At 43.0% G+C, this 15,055-nt stretch overlaps 1 pseudogene; it reads left to right on the forward strand.

Annotated features, from left to right (window-relative positions):
- The first annotated feature begins 1,319 nt into the window (after nucleotides 1-1,319).
- LOC112925474 (small ribosomal subunit protein uS2-like) overlaps nucleotides 1,320-15,055 on the forward strand; it is a 51,261-nt pseudogene continuing 37,525 nt past the window's right edge.

Consider the following 15,055-nt stretch of genomic DNA (forward strand, 5'->3'; position numbering starts at 1 on the left):
CCTATCCGGCTCCTTCCAGTGGTCTTTGTTCCCTCCGTCTCCCGGACCACGGCTGGAGTTCCCACGGTGGCCTTTTGGGACACTCACCCCATCTACTTTGTTTTCATCTGCTCTCCTTGCTGGTCCTTCCTCTGGGGGTTGAGCCGGGACTGCTTTCCCCCCACCACTCGTAGGGGACTGTTGCTCTGTGTTCGAGCTCTGAGATCGAGCAGGAGGGTTAGAACTTCGCTTCACCCAAGCATTCTCCTTTGGTGGAGGGGCTGGCATTACCTTCAAAAGCTGTTCAGATTTGGGTGGCTTAGAAGTTGGAGTGCACTCAACTATTTCAAAGAACCCCCCACCTTATCCCACCAAACCACTTCTTCTCTCCATTACACTTAGAACAAATCTTAGCAACTCCACCTGCCACAGGGGCCCTGAATACCCGAGCTCACAGTTCATTCCTCATCTTTCCATCTTGATACTTCCCCTCAAAATCTACAATCTAGCCACATTAAATCTACATCTGGTTTGATCATTCATGTACTCAATCATTTATTAATTCATTTTTATCATGTGGTATACCAGGCTCTGTTTTGAGAGCTACATATGTATCTATGAAAAAGATAGTGGATCCCTGTATTCAGGGATCAAACTTCTGGTTTTGAAGGAAGACGATATGTGAGCAAATAAATAGCCAAGGCAGGTGTGATAATGCCTTGATGGGAATAATTAGGGTGATGAATAGAGAAGAGTGGATAAAGGCTAGCCAGGGAATGTCTTTCCAATGACATGACATTTAAGCTGAGGCCTGAGGCCTGGAGGGAGGCAGCCACACTTAAGATCTTGGGGACTTGCTTTCTAGCAAAGGGGACAACTTGGGCAAAGGCAAAGACCTTGTTCATTTAACCCCAGGGCTTCATTCACTGCTGTATTTTTCTCTGGCACTCCCCTCAGGACAAATTCTGCTTCTGTCACATAGATGCTTCTTCCTCCAGGAAACCTTCCCTGATTACCACTCGGAGTGAGTGGCTTCTCCTCCTACTCCACTTGGGGTCATGCTTCCCTTCACCCTAGGTGATGCTTGTACATTGAAAATACTTGCCCTTTTACTTAGTAAACTTTGGACTAGCCAGGACCATGTTTGACTTGCTGACTATTGGAGCTGGTTGTGTTTTGAGTTGTGTATCCAAAAATAATTCTAACTCCTGGTTCCTGTGAAGGTGGCCTTATTCAGACACAGACTTTTTCAGATATACTTGGTTAAGATGGGTCATCTGAATGAGGGTGGGCCTTAAATACAAAGACTGGTCCTTTTAAGGAGTGAGAAATTTGGAGACATGGGCACACAGCAGGAGGAGGGTCCTGTGAAGATGGTGGCAGTGGTGACCAGAGTGATGTAGCTGTAGGCTGGCCAATGCCAGGGCCTGCCGGGAGCTGGGAAGCTAGGATGGGGCAGAGCCAGGCTCTTTCTCTAGGAGACCAACTATAAGAGAGGTTCTCCCCTGGAGTCTTCATGGGAGTGTGGCCATGCCAACACCTTGACCTCAGACTTCTAGGTTCCATAGCTGTGATGGAACATGTGTCTGCTGTTGAAGCCACCTTGCCTGAGGTAATTTGTTATGGCAGCTATGGGGAACTCTGGTGTGCCAGACCCCAGGGGGATTCCTGCATGCTGCTCAGTTGGATGGATGAGTGCCTAGACTATGTGGTCACCTCTTCTGTCCCGTGTGTGACTTCGGTGTCCCCTGTGTCCAGCCATGGGCCCTCACAGAGTACAGGCCACTGGGCAGGAAGGAGGTCACATGCCTGTCTCAAGTTTTCTTTTTTTTTTTTTTTTTAAGATTTTATTTATTTATTCATGAGAGACACAAAAAGAGAGAGGCAGAGACACAGGCAGAGGGAGAAGCAGGCTCCATGCAGGGAGCCCGATGTGGGACTCAATCCTGGGACTCCAGGATCACAACCTGAGCTGAAGGCAGTTGCTCAATCCCTGAGCCACCCAGGTGTCCCGCCTCAAGTTTTCAGGTAGGAAATCCTTCCTGGTGTTTCTCTTGAAGATATGTGTTGTGTTTTTCTTTAGAATACTGAATCCTGAGAAAAATTAGTTGAGAATCATAAAAAGGGAGAAAGTCTTACAAGTCTCCCGGGAGAATTAAGGATAATTAATTATAATCCTTATAATCCACATACATATCTTTCAGCTCTGATGGAGTCCACTAAGATCGGTCAAAAGTGTGAGCAGGAAATGCTGAAGTGTGGCATTGAGGGTTAAAGTGGGTAGTCTGTTAGCTGAGACAGAAGCAGGCAAGAGAGGTAGGATCACAATTCGATCAAGCTATCTTGTTTGTAGCCATTGCCAAGTTAAAAACGTGTGCTATGGTCCTGTCTGCTGGACGACCCTCACCCTTAGGTGACTTAGTCACTCATGCAAATGAAGTACATATTACTAAGTATATGTGTAATATACTGTCTACAGATATTTTGAATGACGTCCCAAGAAATAACAAGCTTGGGTATTAAGTCCTTAAATTGGCAATTTGACATACAATTCTATGTGATGCTATTAGTCTGGCTGGGAGACCTGGATGCTGTATTATTTGAATACCACCCAAAAATATTCCCTGGTGCCTTTTGGAGTATGAAAACTCAGTATCAACTGCAGTACTTTGTAAATATTTCTAAACTGAATTTTCCTTGTTTACTAAATAAGTTTCTTAAGAAATATATTCCTAATAAGAAAGAATATGAAGAATGTTGAAAGTATTTTAAAAATAACATGATTTTGGGAATTCTGATTTCTTGCTTCCAAACCTAGATTAATATCTAGTAATTTGGAAACACTATAGTCCCACCTTAGAAATTGCTGCCACACCTTTAATAGTGGCTGGTTCACTCTCCAAGCCCTCACAATCTTTTTCTTTGGGCTAAAAGTAGGAGCCCCAGTCTGCTTACCCAAGTGGGAGCCCGACTCTGCTCTTAGCCAACTGTGTGAGCTTGAGCAAACCATGTTACTTCTGTAGGCAGTTTCCTCGTCGCTGTTCTTGTGCATTGAATGGCTAGTTAGACGATCTCACAGGTTTCTCCAGCCCCTACAATCTACAATTTAACCTCTCTGCTTTAGGCTGCATTTTTTAGTGTAAATATTCTGTGATCTACTTCCCAACTCAATTGGCAGGCTTTCCTTTGTGTCCAGGGAGGATTAGTTAGGGACAATTTGACACCATGTACATCCCTTATATACATTACTTTACTTCATTCTCATCACAATGCTATGAGGGAAGCTTTGTTATCCTATTTTACAGATGAGAAAGCTGAGATTCAGAGAAGTCAGGTGTTGTGCCAAGGTCAGACAGCTGGAAAGTAGCAGATCAGGTGGAAGCAGGTTGGGAGGCATCCTGGGAAATGACCTCTGGGCTTGGGTAGAAATGGGCTACCCCAAGAGCCCTCCTGCTCTGTTTGTATTTTTTGCCAATAACTACACAGACAAAAGGGAAAGTTACATCTTGTGGGATATACTGGCTGTCCCAACACTACCAAAACCTTGGTTTTAATGCTGAGGATGCAATGCATTAAGGTTTTGGTACAGATTAAAGTATGTGGTGGGAGAGTAGATTGTTATGTCTTTTCTCCAAAGGGGCTTGGTGGGGGTCCTTGTGTGTGGGGACTGTGTTAGGCCCCCAGTAAAGAAGTGGATCAAGTCCATGTCACCCACATGAGCCCCATAATGTGAGGGGGAGATAGGGGAGGACACGCTTCCTTGGCCATACTGAGTATGGCTGGAGGGCACTTGCAAGGTAGAAGGAATCACCTCTTTGACTCTTGTGCATCAGTCTCCCCTTCTGGAGAAGGGGAAGGAATGGCTTCAGAACACATGGGGAATGACGGCTCCTTTCTAGTTTGTATTCCCCAGGTATATAATTAAAATAAAGCTGTGTTTATGCTCCCAGTTTTAAAAAGTCTTAATGCCAGGGCTCCTAGGTGACTCAGTGGTTGAGCATCTGCCTTTGACTCAGGGTGTGATCCCGGGGTCCTGGGATCAAGCCCTACATCAGACTCCCCCCAGGGAGCCTGCTTCTCCTCCTGCCTGTGTTTCTGCCTCTCTCTCTCTGTGTCTGTCATGAATGAATAAATAAAATCTTAAATAAAATAAAAAGTCTTAATGCTATAAATTTTAAATTATAGAACAGATAACCATAATCATGTTAAAAATTGACTCTTCACTTGGACAGAGGATCAAGGCAGGTATCTTTGGAAAAGAAGGCTTCCCCCTGTGATGGACTGAATTGTGTCCTCCCAAAATTCTTACATCAAAAGCCCCAACTTTCAGTATGACTGTGTTTGGTGAAAGGAGTTTTAGGAGATAATTAAGGTTAAATGTGATTATAAGAGTGGAGCTCTACTCTGGTAGGATTGACAGCCTTATAAGAAGAGGAAGAACGGAAGGCAACGTGAAGAAAGAGAGAAGGTGGCCATCTGCCAACAAAGGGGAGAGGCTTCACTAGATACCTTGATTTTGAACTTCTAGCTTCCTTAACTGTGAGAAAATGTTGGTTAAGCTCCATCTGGCAGTCCAAGCTGACTGATAGTCTGCCTTAGTCCATTTGGGCTGCCATAGCAAAACGCCATAGCTCGGGTGGCTAAGAACAACAGGTGAAAAGCCTCTTTCTGGTTTGTAGCTTGCAATTTCTTGGTGTGTTCTCGCATGCTGAAAGGGATCAGGAACTCTGTGGGGTCTGTTATAAGGACACTAATCCCATTAGTGACTAGGTGACTTAATCACCTCCCAAAGGCCCTACCTCCTAATACCATCATCTTTGGGGGTTAGAGTTTCACCATATGAATCTCTGGAGATACAAACCTTCAGACCGTAGCATATACCCTTCTTGTCCTAACAGCATGTAAATGTATTTTGACTTAGTTAATATGAAGAAAAGATATGTGCGTGTGTACATTCTGTTACTTTATACAAGCACTCTGAGCAACACCATAAGAATGAGTGAGAGACTCCTCATTGAGAGTAAGAGGCCCCTTTCTCTGTGTTGCAGGGGCCTCATCACAGAGAAACCCCTTCTGAGACCCTGATAGCATCTGTGACCTCGAGGCCATGTGTTCTCCGTGGCCCTGCATGCCCTGTTCTCCCACTCCCCAAAGTAGACAAGCAATGGACTGGTCCAGCTTTATTCCTGTCTCCTAGCAACCATCCTTGGAAGATGGAAAGTGAATGTTAAGGTCTGGAGATTGGGCTGGGTCAGAGGGCAGGCAGGAGAGCTGGGATTGGGTGCTGCTTCTGAGAGACCACATCTTCAGGGCTTCTCCTGGGTGTAGTGGTGGGGTGGGGGTGGCATTATTATTTAACTGTGTAATTTCTGTTAACAGAATGGATGAAAAAGTTTCATCAAGCAATTACACCAAGGAGTCTGACTTGTTCCAAAACATAAAGGCAACAGACAGCAAAAATTAATGTACATGCGTGCTTGAGCACTAAGTGTTTGCCCCTACATGTAATGAAGGAGATATCCCGTCCTCCTTCTGAGTTGCTTATGGTGGCATAAAGGAGGCATAAAGAGTTATTTTTGGGTCAAAGTGAGCACAGTTCAAACAAGAAGCATCCTCTCCCTCTGCCATTCATCCCAGAGTCCCCTGGGGTCCTGGACTATCTCCGATGCCCTGGGAGCCTCTTACTTTGGCCATCTCTGATGAGAGCCGGGGTACAATCACATTCTGTCTTTCCCTTTAAAGTTCATCTTAACTAGAAGTCACTTGGAGGGGAAACAGTGTCACAAAGGGCTGTTTGCATCTGGGAATCAGAAGAACAGATGGGACGTAGAGAGGGGCTCTCTTCTTGCCTGCTTCACCTAGGTGATAAGATGAGCCTATTCCCACTTATTTTTCCCTTTTTCTTTGCTTCTCTTTTGTTTCCTTCCTTCTCCTTTCTCTTCTCTGTTTTGAAGAAGGGTTTGGGGAGGGAGGGTTAGTGATCACACTTATAGTTAGGAACATTAGCAGCTACAAATGGGAGCGACAGTTTTGCTGGGTGAAAAGGAACAGGATTGGATAACAGTAGGCAAGGGTTTCTATTTCTGGCTTTACCACTGGGTTGTTGTGTGATCCTGGGCAGCTGGGCCTCAGCTAGCTCATTTCTAAAGCACAGGGTTAGATTAGACGATGCTCAGAGGCCCTTGTAGCTCTAACATTCCAGGACTCCTCCTCACCTGCTGCCTTACTCAAATGTCGAGACTTAGTGCCTTGGGCCTCCCTCAGTGACTGCTATCACCTCAGCAGTGTGAATGGGGGGACAAAGTAACAGGTCAAGTCGATCTACTGATTAGTTTTTCCCCAGTGACTCTTGGAAAACACTGCACAAGGTACAGGTACTTACATTTCTATGGGTTCTCTCATCCCCATATATTTTTCCTAAATGAAATATCTTTATTATTTACTATTAGTATTGAATTATTAAAGTACAGATACATGCTGTAAAAATAAATCCAATTAGAGACATATGCCCAACGAAATTTCCCTATAACCAGATTCACCCATGATATATATATTTCCAGAATTTTTCTTTTTTTTTTAATTTAAATTCAATTTGCCAACATATCCTACAACATTAGTTTCAGATGTAGTTTTCAATAATTAATCAGTTGCATATAATACCCAGTGCTCATCACATCACATTCCCTCCTTAGTGCCCATCACCCAGTTACTCCATCCCTCTCCCCTCCTCCCCTCCAGCAACCCTCGGTTTGTTTCCTATGATTAAAAGTCTCTCGTGGTTTGTCTCCCTCTCTTATTTTTTCCTATTCAGTTTCCAGTTCTTCTTTTATGGTCCCTTGCACTATTTCTTATATTCTGCATATGAGATAATTGTCTTTCTCCGATTGACTTATTTCACTTAGCATAATACCCTCCAGTTCTAACCATGTCAATGTAAATGGTAGGTATTCATCCTTTCTGATGACTGAGTAATATTCCATTGTGTGTATGTATATATATACACACATTTTCTTTATCTGTTCATCTGTTGAAGGACATCTCAGCTCTTTCCATAGCTTGGCTATTGTTGTTTCCAGAATTTTTCAAAATACACATACAAATATGAAATACTTGTGTTTTTATCAGTGGAATTTTAATTCTTGCTTTGATTTTCTGATTCATAGGCTGCTGACGTGCTGACAACCAGGAGTGTCGTAGCACAAGAAGAGAATGGAGCAGCCATTGCCAAGGGGAGGCAGAGCGGAGCTGTTCCCAGCTGCAAGCCTGGTCCTGCAAGAGTCTCCACATTTTTTCCTAGTGCAGGTTGGATGTAAATTTCAACCCGAAAGAACTTCAGACCTTCTGATGGTTAATTTTACGTGTTAACTTGACTGAGCTAAGGGATGCTCAGATAACTGAGCATTATTTCTGGGGATGTCCATGAGGGTATCTCTGAAATGTATTAGCCTTTGAATCAATAGCCTGAGTAAAGAAAGTTGCCCTCACCACTGTGAGTGAGCCTCATCTAATCTCTTGAGGGCCAGAATAGAACAAGATGGCGGACTATGGGACTTCTTAAACTCCAGTATTATGTGAGCCAATCCTTGTAGTAAATCTCCTCTTACATCTACATATATATGTCCTATTGGTTCTGTTCTCTGGAGAACACTAACAATCCTATTTATAGGCTCTCACAAAAGCATGGCAAAAAGGCTAGGAACCTTCACAAAGCAAGCTTAAAACCTGTTTGTTGTTAGAACAATGAACAGAATCTCTTGGGATTGCTATTTCTTTCTTTCTTTTAAGAAACTTACACATTACAAAACATATGCTTTTTAATGTGAAGAGATTATAAAACAAATAAGTCTGTTATAGATATAATAAGTATAGTGCTCCTTTATCCAAAAATGATGTTCTTAACAAAGAATATATAAACTTTCCACACACATATATCTAAGTAGCCTTTTCTGTCATCTTGATACTTGCCATTTAGAAATAGTTTGAGGTGGTTGGTCATTTATTACATCTCCTGGGAACTAGGCACTGAAAGCACATTCATTGATCCAGGTCTTTGGAATATGGAGATGAATATAATCTAGGTTCTTTCTCTGAAATTTCTCAAATTATGTTAAGAATGGTTCCCTCCAGTAACTATAGTATAGTATGGTGCACGCTAAAGTTTAGAAATATACTAAGCATCATGAGAACAGATAGAAAGAGGTTATTAGTTGAATACATGCGAATCTGGAAAATTTTGAGGTCATTTAGTAATTCATAACATCTTCCTGTTCAGACATTAATCCCAGATACATGCCATTTCCTTCCATTGTGAGAACCTCAAAGATGCTCATGTGTGAATTTGCAGACAGAGGGCGCCAGTTTCTACTCTCAGCTGAGCCAGAGATGTGGGTAATAACATTTTAATTTTTCTCTGTAGAAGCCTGGCTTTTCTTCCCCTCCATCTCCTAAATTTGCAGCCTTCCACATGCTTGGGTGGGAGCATGTGTGTCTCACATTCTAGTTCAGCAACACTGGCTTCATTTATAGAGCATGCCAGTCTGCGAGCCCTGTGGTTCCACCAAGCTGAGATAGACTCTGGTTATATCCAGACATTTTCCCTGTAAGTCCTGGAAATCTGTGTGGGACCAGCCCAGAAATCTGTGTGTACTCTCACTCAGTCTAGAGAAGTGTAGTGTCGGTGAGGGCATTCACGCACCATTATAAGAAATATATTTGACACCTCACCCCAGGGAAGTGATATGTGCTGACTTAGTCTAAGTTAACTGGAAACAGACCTTGAGACAAAGAAAAACATGTAGAGGGCTTCCTGTGGATTGCTCTTAGAAGACACCCTGTAGGAAGGTCAGGAGGACTGGATTAGGCGATGGGAAAAACTGATCAGCAATGCTGTTACAACCAAAGTTTCAGTTGAACCCAAAGAGAACTCTGGAGCTGAGCCAGACCTTCAGAATTGTCTTAAAATGGGTCAAGGGTACAGGATCTGTGTCCTCACATTAGCCAGTCCCTGACTATGGGCTGCCCCCGAGGAAGGAGGGTAACCTTGGATGAATTAGTTCTCTGCAGCCAAGGGTGATTCCCGGGGAGGGTTGCAGCTATGGCAGCAAGGGGGATGGATGTTAGGAGAAAGAGGGATCTTTTCTCCTACAGTCTAACTTTAGTGTCATTCAGATCTACTAACATTACATCTCAACCTGAAAAAGGTCCTTCAGGATTCTGATTGGTCTCATTTTCTAGCAATTTACAGGCAAAGGATTAGTGAGACAAACCATACCTCTTACTGCTACAGTTGACCTTGAAGCCCTACCTGATACTTTCTCCCCACTCTGTCACCATTCTAAATACTCCTCACCTTGACTCACACTATTACTATTCTAAGTCTGGTGGGGTGAACCAGATCCTCATCCCTTAGGGATCCGAGCCCCTGGTTGCTATGCTTTTCTTAGGACATGCCTACTGTATCTTTCAATTTACCTTAAAACAGGGCAGGTAAACACTAAGGGATGTCTCAGTGCCAGAGATAGTCTATTCTGCCCCCATTGTCTAGCAGCAGCCCCGACTTCTGTCGTACGATTCCTTTCCATGCCTATTGGTCTTTTAGTATGAGTAATTCAAAATGACTGCTGGCAGTGGTAGCTTAAAGTTTAATGAACTCTTACTGAGAACCTACGTCAGAGTATCTCCCCTCTGAGAACTAAGATGTCTAGACCCACAGAGCCTAAGGTTGTAGGATTGAGAGAATAGATTCCCAAGTGGAATATAGGTCGATGGTTAAATGGGCCCATTCCTATTTTTAGTTTTCTGACTCAGGTATTCTACTTATAGGAGATGCAGTGCCATACAATAGCTATTAATTTAGGATCCATACTATGTCTAGGTACTGGTATCGTCTTCATGTTGACATCTCAGTGGCTTCTTTAAGAGCCCTTTCTACCATTTTATAAGGGTTGTGACTCTTGAGGGTACAGGAGGTGGCAGGACAATGGATCCCATGGTTGAATGTCCACTGCCAATGCAGAACTTTTTTTTTTTTCTCATAAAGCGGGTCCCTTGTTCCAAGGCAATGTTAGTTAGGATTTTAAGTCATCTCATGAAATCTTCAAGTCCTTAGATAGTTGTAGTTGCAAGCCCTATGCATAGAAAAGGCAAGCCCATACTGGATTATGTATTGGTATTAATCAAATAGAATCATTGGTCTTTTTAGGGTGAAAGGTATCCAGAGTAGTCAACTTGCTATCATCTTCTTAAGAAATGGTGCCAAATATGGGACTTAGCCTTAATTTATGTCACTGGTAGGTTGAATATTCAGTGGCAGCAGTAGCTAGATTATCTTTGGTGAGTAGCAGTATATCCTGATGGAGCCATGCATAGCTTCCATCCCTTCTATCATGATTATCAGGAGTTAGGGTGGCCCATAACAAACACCAGTAATGTCAAATGATTGGTCATTCTGTCCACTTGATTGTTTAGTATCTCTCCCATTATGGGTACTCTCTTGTGGTTCTTAGTATGCCATACTAAATTGTTCACACTTTATATTCATTCCTATTTGTTTATTGAGATGAGCTTCCTGAGACCTTGTTCTAGTCTTTCAATCTTTCTCCTTTCAGGAATCTGGTCCAACTGGCCAGTCCAATAAAAGATACCCTAAGTCTATGAATATTTTTATTTTGGGCCATTTCTCTCTCCAAAAAATGGAAGGCCAGATGCACTGCCCAAAGCCTTTATAATTGGTAAGATTTGTCCTCATTGCTCTCTTTTAAGGACACTCCTCTTGAGGCCATAGAGTAATAGCTATCCATTTTCAGCTCACACTGACTTACCAAGATGACCTGTCCATGAAATAAGCTCAGACCTTTTCCTTCTCCATCAGCTGGGTATAGGAAGCCCAAACCCCCACCCCTGGACAGCCTAGCCCCAGCAATAGATGTGAGCTATAAGAGGGAGGCATCATCAATGGTAGGTGACATGGGGATTGAGATTACCCTTTTTTTTTTTTTTTTTTTTTTTTTTGAGATTACCTTCTTATATAGCTTACTAGCAGATCATGCTCATGGCCACTCCCAGATATACCTCTCCCAGCTTACAAAGAATTGGCTCTGGGTTGGCCTGATTTTATGAGTTCATAGGTATGATAGGCCTGGCTCCTGATGGGCCATGATGCCCATTCTCAAATAGTCCATCTTTACGAGGATCTCATGGCAAGCTAGGTCCTGCCTTTCAAGTGTTGCAGATGGCATGATCTTGCTCCAAAACCCTAAGGGTCACATTGTGATTCCTACTGGGGCTTGCCATCAGCATTACTTGGTGTTTTTATTCTAAACACAGAAATCTCTAATACTACAAGGTCTGCCAGGTTGTATGGCCAAATGACAGGACTACTTGTGCCACAGCTTGGACCCGCTGCAGAGCCCTTTCTAGGCCTCATTTAAAGCTGGCAGCCTTTCATGTCACCTGGTAAGTGGGTCAGGGCAGCTTTCCAAGTGTAAAATATGTTCCCTTCAGAATCCGAAGAAACCTATAATGCATTGTGCTTCTTTCTTAGTGGTGGGAGATGCGAAATGCAATAATTAGTCATTTATTTGGGGAATTTCCTTCTATGTCCCCAGACCACTGGACACTAAAAACTTCACTGCTGTGGCAAGGCCCTAAAACTTTGTAGAGTTCATCTATTCCTTCTGGAGTATGTGTACTTTACCAAGGCCTCCAACACATCTGTCCCTTCTTACTTGCCTGGTCTAGTTAGTATGATATTACCAAGATGGTAGACTAATTTATGGTTTTGGAATATTCAGATGTTTCAGTTCTCTTTGGTAGAAGGAAGGTGAATTAACAAAGTCCTGGGGCAAGACTATAAATGTATACTGTGGTTTGTAAGCACACAATGCTTGTGAAAGGGAGGAGGGAAGGAATGGCTTTACTAGAGTAGTGTCTGCATATCATGTACTGGAGTCTGTGTTAATTTACTCTAATAAAGGTACCATAGTGGATGATAGCTACATTTGGGGATGCTTTTTGGTTACTGGCAGTGTCTATTGTCATCCACCATGATCTATCTGGGTTTTGAGATCCTAGCATTCCCGTTGCCATCAGGAAGTCCAATTCTGTATTAGCATCTCCTACTGTCAGGTCCCACTGTAAGAGGACAGAACCCTGAGCATCTTAATGGTGCTGGTGTCACTTTCCCAGCACATTCCTTATCACTTTAATAAATGGGCTGTCCTCCTAGTCTGCCATGGAACATTGTTAGCTGGTAGTTTTTCTGCCAATGTCCACCTTATAATCTCCACTTTCTTGAGCCTTTGAACTCATCTTCCATCATCTGTCATGGAAGTTCTGGTATATCTGTTTAGTGTAGACCATTGGTTTTTCCAAGATTTACAGATTCAACCTGGAGTTTATCAGTGCCTTCTCCCAGAATTCTTGCCAGAGCGCTGAATTATGTATTATGAGGAAATTTTAATATATTTGCCAGCTAAAACCAATTCTCTCTTAACTGACCTTGTTCCTTCCCTTGATCCATCACCCTTGGGATCTAGTCCAATCCACTTCCAACTCCTTCTGTATTTATTAGCTCCTCTCTTCCCTTAGATGATCTTGTTGTCTGTGTCTTGATTCAATCATGATTTTGTTCATGATCCCTATTAGCCTGATTAATAAAAGGGGAGATTGAAACAGGGATCCTGAGGGCAGCCAGTAAATCTTGTAAGGCACCTGACTCATTTGAGACCTCTGACTGATACTCATGAAGGGAGGTGCTCACTATCTTCCATTTTGGGGAATAGGCCACTTCTGCCGGTTCACAGTTTTGGAAGAAATAGGGAGTTCAAAATTCTCATTTACATTAACCCAGATAACCACATCCTATGTCTCAAAGTTCCACTCTTTTTCTGTTATGGCTTTGACGTTGGTGTAAGAGACTTGCAAGGGAGGAACTGAACCTCCTCTGAAGCTCTGCTGCTCTTCCATGGTTAAGTCCTGAACCTAGTCCTTCGTGCTAATGGCCTTGTGCTTCAGGAGTTCAAAATGTTCTTTAACGCTGCCAAGGAGATCCTGCTTTCCTTGAAAATCATTTTACCTTGGGGCACCCGAGTGGCTCAGTGGTTGAGCATCTGCATTGGGCTTAGGTCCTGATCCTGGGATCCTGGGATAGAGTCCTGCATTGGGCTCCCTGCAGGGAGCCTGCTTCTCCCTCTACCTATGTCTTTGCCTCTCTCTGTGTGTCTCTCATGAATACATAAATAAAATTAAAAAAAAAAGAAAATCATTTTGCCTTGAATTGTCAATAAATTACTATGAGCCAGATTCTTCTGTTTGCCGTGAATGAATCAGTGACACTCAGCAACAGCCACCTATTCTATGGTTGTTCTAGTTGTTATTTCCTTGCATGCTTATCCATTCCAGAGACATTACTCCAACCACTGCATTATCTTGCACTAGTGTCCTAACACATTTGGTAGACATTTGTAATTGCACTGTAACAGCACATCAGAGACTATCCATAATACACCCACCAACCGCCAGTGATGGTGTCTACATCTCCAGCTGGCCAGAGGGGTAATCACCTCCAAACTTCTATTTTATAGTCCACTTTATAAGATCACTCCTGGTATAAATGGCTTATATTGGGTTCTCTGGAAACAGGCTACAAGACAGAAATTTAATTCAGGGTATATTGAGAAGTGCTCTTGGGAGAAACACATATCCCCTCCCCCGCCCCCCAAAAATGCGAAAGGTAAGATTAATAAAGAGGAGGAAGAAGTAGGAGGAGGAGCAACTGACCTTAAATGCACTTTTCACTGAGAGGTCAGTCAATTGCGTGAGGAGCTTAGAGCCAGGCTGGCCTTTCACTATTTCCCCAGTTGAGGCAAAGGTGCTGAGGCTTTAGAGTCTCATATCAGCTCATCATTGGCCACAGTTTGTCTCTTACAAGGAGCATAACATTCCAGCAATTCCTTATGACTGAGAGCAATTCCTAGTGAAGGATTCAGCTGTGAATTGTTCTAACCAGCTGGGGATTGGAGGAATCAACCCTGATGAAGGGCTCTAAGAACATCTGCCCACTGCAGGTACCCTGTACTCATGCTGACCATTGAGCAACCTGGAAAAAAGCTGGATTTAGGGGATCCCTGGGTGGCGCAGCGGTTTGGCGCCTGCCTTTGGCCCAGGGTGCGATCCTGGAGATCCAGGATCAAATCCCACGTCGGGCTCCCGGTGCATGGAGCCTGCTTCTCCCTCTGCCTGTGTCTCTGCCCCCACCCCCCTCTGTGTGACCATCATAAAAAAAAAATGCTGGATTTATGAAGAATGGGGGAGCAATGATAACATAGTGGTAGTGGCAACACCAACTTCATACTATACTAATAGGATTATTAGACATGATTCTGCTTGGGTTTTTGGAAAAGTTATTCAGCTTTTTTTGTGCCTAACTTTCTTTAACCATAGAATGAAATTACTAACGCATAAAGACCTTGAAATGGTACCTAGCATATTCAGCAGAAATATTGTTGCTGTTGTTATTGGCATTGTTCTTATTCTTGTTATTTTTCAGCAACCTTAACTCATTTTCAAGCTGTTTTTCCCTTTCCATCTCCCTCTAACCTGGTCTTTCACTGTTTTCTCCTAAAATTTAAATTCCACTTCTATCTTGCTGATTTCCTTTGTTCCTGAAAGATGCCATGCACTGTGCTTACACCATCTCCCTTCCTAGGCTCTCTGCCTTCATTGGCCTCCTAAAAAAGTTACCTAAATCCATCTTATCCTTTGAAGGAGTGGAAGGAGCATCTGCTTTGATTCAAGAAGTCTAGTTTAATTCTCAGATCCACTACTTACTTAAGCTTTGTGACCTTGGGTAAGCCATTGATCATACCCGAGGATTGATTTCCTCACCTATAAATTGGGGATAGTAGCACTGCTACACTAGCTCATTATGAGGAATAAATGTGATAACTAGGTTAAACTCCCAGCACAATGCCAGGCACACTGCAGTTACTCAATAAATAGGAACTATTGGATATAGTGGTAAGCCTATTAATATCTACCCACAGAGTCATTCAAAGCACAATTATTCAAAGCCCGC

This window comes from Vulpes vulpes, chromosome 9 (assembly GCF_048418805.1).
Source record: "Vulpes vulpes isolate BD-2025 chromosome 9, VulVul3, whole genome shotgun sequence".
Lineage (NCBI taxonomy): Eukaryota > Metazoa > Chordata > Mammalia > Carnivora > Canidae > Vulpes > Vulpes vulpes.